The sequence below is a fragment of the Ursus maritimus genome, unplaced genomic scaffold (genome assembly GCF_017311325.1).
Source record: "Ursus maritimus isolate PB19 unplaced genomic scaffold, ASM1731132v1 scaffold_5, whole genome shotgun sequence".
Lineage (NCBI taxonomy): Eukaryota > Metazoa > Chordata > Mammalia > Carnivora > Ursidae > Ursus > Ursus maritimus.
In genome coordinates, this window is record NW_024426663.1 from 48842442 (window position 1) to 48851610 (window position 9169).

General features: G+C 42.3%; 1 pseudogene; it reads right to left on the reverse strand.

The window, feature by feature from the left end:
• Window positions 1-7481: 7481 nt before the first annotated feature.
• On the reverse strand, window positions 7482-8413 carry LOC121100791 (annotated as a pseudogene).
• Between the last annotated feature and the right edge of the window lie 756 nt (window positions 8414-9169).

Here is a 9169-nt window from a genome sequence, read left to right on the forward strand (position 1 = left end):
CACACCAGTTGATCTCCGAGCCAACCTAAAACAAAAAGATTTAAACTGCCCAGTCTCACACCTCCATGCCATTGCTTGGCCAGCAGTCTCAAAAAGCTTCAAACCCTCTCATCCCTGACAAAACTCAAAAGCCCAGTTCCATTCCAGAAAGGCAGCGTAGATCCAGTAGGCTGCTCTGTGCTACATATCTGGCAATTGAAGATTCAGCAGAAGAGAAATGTGACGGGAGAATCTTAGGCATTCGTGAAAGACCGAGAAAGTTTACGCTGAGCAGGCATGGTCTTTTAGCACCTCTTAATTCACACCCTGTAGGTGGTCCCCAACACCACCCACATATGAGGTTAGTCTTGGTAGAAACTTTTGAAGCTTTTGAACAAAGGGGGGAGTTTTAAATGGGGATTTCATCCTGGCTTACCCAAATGCTACCTTGGCGTCAAATCAGATGAACAAGTAGTCCTCAAGCATAAACAAAAAGGTGAACTATGCATGCCTTCCCAGACTCCAGGCTCAGGCCACCACCTCCACTGCTCCCACTCCATCAATGGAACATAATGATTGCAGACTGTACTTTTTCAATACCTGTGTGATATTTATGAGTTTCTGGTGTGTGTATTTACAAGTATATCTCCATTCATGTAAAACAAAACAAAACAAAATCCCTAAATCTGATCATATTGTTCCCCTTTTCACAACTTTTCAGTAGGTTCCCATTGATCTTAGATAAAATCCAAATCCCTTTTCTGACTTACAAGGCCCAACATAATCTGGCTCCCGCCTACCTCTCCTGCCTCAACTTCCTGCACATTTCCCCTTCACCCACCCACACCAGTCACACTGGCTTTCTCTCTTGAGTCAGGACAGTTTGTTTTTCCACCGGAAGGTATTTGTTCATGTTCTTTCTGTCTGCAACATTTTCTAGTTACACTCTTCTTCCTCCTCTCTTCCTAGTTACTCTCCCCCACCCTTTGCTTTTTTTACTCCCTCTTCTGCAGATTTTAGTTTAAATGCCACTTCCTCAAGGAAGCCTTCCTTGGCTCTCATGATTAAGAAGTGTATCATCCTACGCTTGTCCTTCATAGCAGTTATCACAACCATAATTCAGTAATTATGTTATAATGATTTAGTGCCTGATTCCCCAAACAGACAAGCTCCAAGAAAAGCAAGGCACTTATGTGTCTTATCACTTCTCTTTTCCCTTAAACCTAACACAGTGACTGGCATGTGGTTGATGCTTAATAAATGTTTTTGAATAGTTTACTAATGAATGAATGATGTTCTTAAAAAACTGTGTCTAGACCTATGTACACCAAACTGTTTTTTGTTTTTGTTTTTTGAGTAGGCCCCATGCCCAATGTGGGACTTGAACTCACAACCCTGAGATCAAGAGTCCTATGCTCTGTGGACTGAGCCAGCCAGGTGCCTACCGCCGCCCCCCCACCCCCCGCCAACTGTTGATAATGGTTTTACCTTGGACCTTGGTTTACTACTGGGTGCCACTTTGAACGTTCTTAGCCTCATCTCCCAGGCTAAATTTCTTAGAAAGAAATCTTGCCAGATTCAGGTGTATGCTACGTGGTGGTATCTTTCCCCAGGACCCTGCCATGTATCTCTTGCCTCCTGCCCTACAGCTTCTCTGATGTCGTAATATGGGATAACCATGGGCTTGCTCCACACTCCCATGTGCGTGATCCAGAAATGTGGATTCTTAACTAATGGGAAATCTGTGGATAAACACTTCCTCCTTTCATCTTTTGGAGTAGGCAGTCCTGAGATTTCATATGGTTCTTCATACAGTTCTGTGGGAAGAGTACCATTCAACTATTGGGTGGCTAAAGCAGTAATGTACCCTTGTATTGTCTCTTCCTCATTCTCTGTATCATTCCTCCATCCCTAACCCTTGCTCTCACATAAATTACCTTCGAGCATGCAAGCAAGGAAGCAAGCAAGCAAGGAAGCAAGCCTTTGTTTTAGGCTAAGGTAGTTTCTTTCAAATTTAAAATTGGGCCACAAAACAAGTGTGCAATTTTTTGTCAATCAAATTTACTTATTTTTTGGAATTATACTTTTAGAATTGTGCTATTTTTATTTGACTGGCTCTTAACTCTTTGGTGGTCTCAGGATCTTTGCCCTAAAGCTAATCATTTGTAAAGCAATCTGTAAATCCACCAAAGGAGTTCAAGTAATTGGAAATCTAAAGCATTGTAACGGAAGGGGTCATGAAGACTTTCTTGACTGTTACTGGACGGACTCTTGTTGGCAAAAGCTAAGTTTTGTACTTCTTTGCTCTCTTTCCTTAGCACCTAGTATAAATTTGGAAATGTTTTAAATATTTAAATGAAACTTCACTTTAATGTTTCTCTGATGCCAAATTTGCCTCTCTGATTTGGTTTTCTAATGATACTGGGAAACCTTTGAACTATTCAAGGAGAGGAATGACTGGAGGAAAGTGGAAAGCTTTGCAATAGTGGAAAAATGAAGGAAAGGGGAATGGCAGGGTTGCATGGCTATGAGACATTCTTTCCTTCTTTGAAAGATGTAGGCCCAAAATGAAGTTCACTGTGAAATTTCCTCTCCAATCAGGAAGATCTCTGTAGGTGAAGAGTGTACTTTAGGGTATTGGTATGCAATCACTAGACCCACAGTAAAGTGACCCAAACTCCTAGCAAGGATAACTCCATCCCACATTTTCTAGAAATGACTTGTGGTCCTTAAGTTTAATGAGAAACCAGCACTCAGATGCATGGTTTTAAAGTCCAATAGACCTGGTTTGAATCTCAGCTCTGCCAGTCACTAGATGGAAAACTTGGGCAAATTACTACATTCCTCTGTTCCTTGAATTCCTTATGTATAAAATGAGGTCACTAATAGGACCTATTTCGTTGATTTGTTCTGAGGAGTCAATGAAATGATGCATACAATAAATGCTTAATAGATGTAGGATTCTTCTTATGTTTCTTCTTTTTTGCAAGCAGATCCCATAAGAGAACCAAGAGCCATCTTCTCTAATCCAAACTAAACCCAAAGAAAAACATACCAGATCATGTAGTTGGTCAGTTCTTTATGGACCAAAATGCTCTAATGCAGTGTATCTGTAACTTCAGTCATTTGCATCCTTTCTTTATGCTGTTCGCCATAGACATGTACTGAGGCTTTCTCCTTGCTGTAATCAGAGGAGGGAAGGAAAAGCGGTAACTTTCTTACTGTGTGAGTCTGTGATAACTATTTTGTTGGGGGTACCCCAGGCTTTGAGAAACTCTGTTCTAGTTTAGCATAAATGAATTACAATAACCGTGAAGAACCTGAAGAAGGGCAGGACCCTACCATCTTCTGTGCCATAAATGGTGCTTCACCACCCGTGCATCTGTGAGGGACTCTCACTTGGGTTTCTTCCTCTTCATTTTCAACAGAAGACAATAATCTACTAAACATAGTTTTATTCTTTCCTCTACAAGATTAGAAAAGAATTCTAAAGGCAGTTGTGTGAGGAGAGAAAGCAGGAAAGGAAGAATGCATCCTACCATTCTATTAATGTTAAAAAAATAATTCAGTTTAAAAAATAATTCAGCTGGTCAAATCCAAGTAAAGTCTAGTAACTTATTGGATTATGCGAATGTCAACTTCCTAGTGTTTATACTGTAATATATATAAGATTCCTTTGGGGGAAGCTGGTTACAGGATGTAAGGGACTTCTTTGTACCATTTTTGCAACTTCTTGTGTTTATAATTATTTCAAAATAAAAAGTTAAAAAAAAAGGAAACCACTAAAAACTATATATTCAAAACCTTACAAATACATCCCCGCCCTTTGACCCTGAAATACTACTTTTAGAAATTTATACTAATGTAATAGATATATACCCAACCATGTTCCTCATATAATTACTTGTAATAGTGAAATGTTAAAAACATTCTTAATGTTCAACAACAGAGTGGGTAAATAAACAGCGACACACACACACACACACACACACACACACACAAATACTATACAACTACCAAAAATGATAGTGGAGATATACATTTAATGACATGAAGGACATTCATAATTAACTGAATACAGAAACTTAAAAGCTGTATGAGCCCAAGTTATTTAATAATAATACAAAGATATATAATATTGAGACTAGAAGAATGTAGGCCAAAATGTCAGCAACAGTTATTTCTGGCCTCTGGACTTATTAGTTGATTTCATTTAATTTTTTTCACTTTGCTCACATGTTTTTCTAATTTTTCTACAATGAACATGTTACTGGTGTAAAATTTTCAAAGATAATGAAGATAGCTTAAATCACTATAGATTTACTAAAACATTTACAAAAGGGGGAGTTAAATCCTATAACACTAATACCCTATGCATTACCATTGATAAGACAGCCATTACAAAGAAAAACAAATTACAAAGCTCCGAAACTGCTGTCCATAGATGTTAATCCACACCAGATACTGTGCCTTACAGAACAAAAGGGCTGCGATCACTTCACTCCTAACCCGTCTTCCTTCTCTTCCTTTACTGTTTCCTTTCTGATGAAATCAGTAAATGTTTTGATTCACAACCATGAGCAGGATGCAACCTTAATTCTTATTAAACTCAGGGCAAGTCTGTACAAAAGCTGACAGTTTGCATAGGCTATTGGGTAACCACAATCTTATACTTTTGATCACAGGTGGGAAAGTTGCAAAACTCAGTAATTCCCTAAATACCCTGATTAGTCCTAGATGTCTCTTAATAGGTAGGTCTTCTAGGACATGAAATACATGAGAAGTAAATGCCTTCCTCTTTTTTTTTTTTTTTTAAAGAATTAGAATTATTTTCCTATAACTTACTATAAACATTTGTCAAATCAATTAGACATTTCTTGGGCCCTGTAATGGTGCTAATTATATATTAATTATATAATATTATGTTATTTACTCATTCGGCCTTATAAATTGTATCTCTCCTCCACATAATCTCTGTTTCATGGTGCAGGAACCATCCCTGTATTGTTCATTTGTGCCTAACACCGGTAAGTGCTTAATAAATATTTGCTGAGTGATGAGGATGACTCACTTGTGTTTGGAATTCTTACTGCATTCCTAGGGAGAAAGCTTGGGAATGCTCTGGAAACTCACCTCTATCACTAAGAGTTCTGTGACCCTGGGTACTCAACAACTTACGCCTATCCATAAAAGTGCTATCAGTAATATGTACTTCTCAAGCTTGCCACAAGGAATAAACTTCCTAATATGTGCTGGTAGCACTTAGAACAGTGTCTGCTGCATGCAAGTTGCTTGAAAGATACCAGTTGACAGTATCTGAATTCCTCTTTTTGTCCTAGCTGTGATTTACTTTGTCCTGCAATTGTTTCTGATGACCATAAACTCCGGAGTCAGAAGGTCTGTGCCATCATATTCAATAAGACTGTGACCTTGAGCAAGTTGATTAAACACTCTGTACTTGGTTTCCTCATCTGGAAAACGGGGATGGTAATAACAGTGCTTACTGCATAGGCTTATTGTGAGCATATAGGGAGAAAATGCTCATAAAATGCTTCAAAGAGTGTGACAGAGAGTAAGTACTCAGTAAAGGTCAGCTATTATTCTCTTACCAGGCCTCTTATTATCTATCATGTTGCATCTCAAGTATAGTTTAAAACTGAGCCCAACTCCTGGTTTATTTTCCTGGAGTTATTCATTCCGATTTGGCCATGACATGACTGTCAACGCACAGGGCAGCTGCCCAGAGGCTTATTTGGTCTTGGGCACTGCAGCACCCTGTAGAACTTTAAGAGGGGGTGGAGTTGGCTATTATGTTGGGATAAATAATAACAATTAACATTATTTTGTGCCATATTCTGCGCAAGGAACTATAACCCTATTATTACTCCCATCTTAATGGATGAGGAAACAGAGGTGTAGAGAGGGTTATGCTTTGCCCCAGCCAGTGTTTAGGGAACTCAGGCATTATGTCCAGGGAGTTTGCACTGTTAGCCATCAAGTCATCCCATTTGCTGCATTTTTCATAAAAAAGAGGATAATCTAATTAATACTTTATTACACTTCTGATTGCACATTTTTATCTTTACTTCCACTCAGGAGAGCCCAAATCTTGGAAACATAAGCAGTCTTCACACAGTAACATTAGGTTAATCTATTAGAAACAGAAAGGGAAGTAAGCCTGAAACACAAAAGGGGGGAATACAGGCGGCACTTCCCTTTTAGATAAAATAATGAGAAATGCCAAAAAACTAAAAACTAGTCAATACGTTTGGATAAAAAGTCCTTTGGTTTTTAATAACAAATGAAGAATCTCAAAAGTATAACCAGACTTTTTACCTCATTTTTTTTTCATGCCCAATTTATGACTGAATTAACTTTTCAGCTAGAATTCTAAAATAGATGTATCCTGCTAGGTCTAGTTCTCCATTGCAAATTTCCAATATTATCTTTGTAGCCATTAGCTAGGGGTAAAATAGGAGTATTGGGGTATGGAGTATGGTGGACAGTTCATCTCTTGATGCCACTCTCCAAACTCAACCACTCCTTGTCTCTTGCTTGGGACTAAAAGAGGCTTAGATTGTAAACCAGATTCACCATTTCGGCATTATCTATTGAAATTTTAAATGTGTGTTCCTTTTACTCAGTAATTTCCCATTTAGAATTTTAGTCAAGAGAAATGCCTACAAAATATGCAAAGATATAAACAAGGGTATTTACTGTTCTGCTCTTTGTAACTGAAGATAAGTGGAGCTAACCGAAATATCCAGCAGGAAAGGACTGGTTCTATGTACCATAATGTAGTCATACAGTGGAATAAATAGGTAGAGTTGTATACACTGACATGGATATAATGGAAGACTGTAGGCAGTGCTCATAACAGTCATAATATTTCAGAAGCATTTTGTAAGGACAGACATCAAAGACTGCAAACTCAAACGCATAAGGGGGCCAGACTGGTTTTAGAAATGGGTCAGGTAGGGACTGTGACAACCTTGAGAACACACCCTACATGAAAGCAACTGACACCACTGAGCTTCAGCTAATCTTTGCTAATGAGTTGGCAGATCTTTGGATTTTTCCTGAAAACCTATAAATCATAGTACTTTTCATGCTACTTTGTGATAGTCTATGTACTTCTCCGCCACCTTGAAAGATCCATGAAAATATTTCAGCTACATGAACCTCCTGATTTTTATTTTGTGGCAACAATTAGAAATATTAAAAAAATATATTGGAAGTGGTCATCTGTGAACTGGATTTGTCTTGCAGGCTCACTGTCTATCAACCTCTAAAACACTCTTACAATGGTTCTCTTTGGCGAATCATATTTTGGGATAATATCAGAGTATGGTCTTCCATTGTACTATCTATATGTTGCTTTATATTTGAGGGTGTTTTTGTTTGTTTGACCATGGCAAGAACCAGTTTATTGGTCAAGGTGAGGGGCAAGGGACCTATACAATGAGGAGTGAGGGCTCAGACCTCCCCAGTGACTTAGAAATTCACTCCTCCACCAGGTTCTGGAGGTAGACCTTGTATTGGTGGAGGGAAGGGAGAGTGGGTGGCTGCTGGAAACATGCAGGTCGACAGTGCTCTCCAGTAAGGAGGCATCCCCTAACAGGGCTGTATCTAGCAGGGCCCTGAGCTGCGTGGGAACAACCTTGAGCCTCACAAGCCCCTTGATCCACAGCTGGTCCTGGGGCCATGACTGCCCCACCAAGAAACAGAGGGTGTAGCTTGGGGAGTGTCCACTTCCTTCAACGAAGACCATCAGATCTGCCAGGAAAGGGCCCTGGTCAAACATGCTTCCTTTCAGAATCCTGGAGACTTTACCATTGGCCGGTGACCACCGCCAGGAAGGAGCTTCTCGCTGGCAGCCCAGCAGACCTGGCAGTGCCCCAACCTCTGGGCCTAGAGCAACTGATCCACCCTCCACAGAACTAGCTTCTCCTCCCCACCCACCCTGCCCTCAGGCAGCTCAGTACAAGCCTCACGCGGCTCTTATGCCCCTGTCAAGGACACCCCCGGTCTGGCAGTCTTAGCTGCCCAGGCCAAGCCCTATGCCCTGCTTCTGACCCCACCAGCCATGGGTCCCTAAAGCAGAAGACAATTGGCTGGAAGACCTGGCGGTCCCGGGAAAAGGCGATAAAAGGTGGAACCTCGAACTTCCACTCTGAGCCGCTGCAGCAGCGACATAAAGGGAAAGACTGAGAAGTGGAGGGGGGCCCATAGCCCTGGCCCCAGCCCCTCCCACCCTCCGCGGGCACTCACCTTCCTCTGGCCCCAACGGCCGCCTCAGTGGGTTTTCAGTGGGTTCTGACTTCCAGCAGATAGCAGAGATGCCCAAGTAGGGGCTCAGTAAGAGCTGAGAGGGGTGCTCAGGGGCCACAGCGAAGCTCGAGGACCCCCCACCTGGGAATGGGGCCAAAACCATGTCACTCAGTAACTCCTCCTGAATGTTCTCTGGGTATCAGAGGTACGGCTCTGCCCTTGTTGTCTGGAGAGGAGTCCTGCTCCGTAAAGACCCCAGCTCCTGAGATGACAAACTCGTGGATGCGGCGCGCAGGTCGCCACGATCCTCGGTTGGTCCTCCGCCAAGCGTTACACTCCCTTCCGGGGGAGGGCGGACTGGAAATGGCCCTTCCGGGTCGGCGGGTCGGGGCGCAGGCCCAGCTTGTCTGGGCCCAGGTTGGCGAGAGGCGTCGTGCTCTTGCCGGGAGCCCGCCGCCGGCGGTGCGTCCAAGACCTGCGAATGCGGAGCGCGTGCGGCCCCGGTCCCGCTCCCCGGCCAGGTAGGATCCCAGGCCTTCCCGCACGCGGCGTCGGGTGGGGGCGCGGGCTGCCCACCCCGGTCTTTGGACTCCTGGCACCTCTCCAGGTTGTAGCTGCAGGGCCCCTTATGGACAGCAGAGCGTTACGGTGGGGCTTTCTTTTCTGTCTAACCGCTTTGGTAATAGGAAATACAAATGCTGAAAACACATTTACACTGGCCTTATGCTCAGAAGTTCTGCACCGAAGTGAGTTTCCAGATTAGTTCAGACTAGAACCAGTTCCGGGAGTTGGCCTACCTTTGGTTTTGTCACCGATCTCAAGAAGCTTGAATTCGGTGGATACCCCTAGGCTCATCTAGATATATCTAGATAATGATCACGGGCTCATCTAGATAATGTTTTGGAGTAGGGCCTTGAGA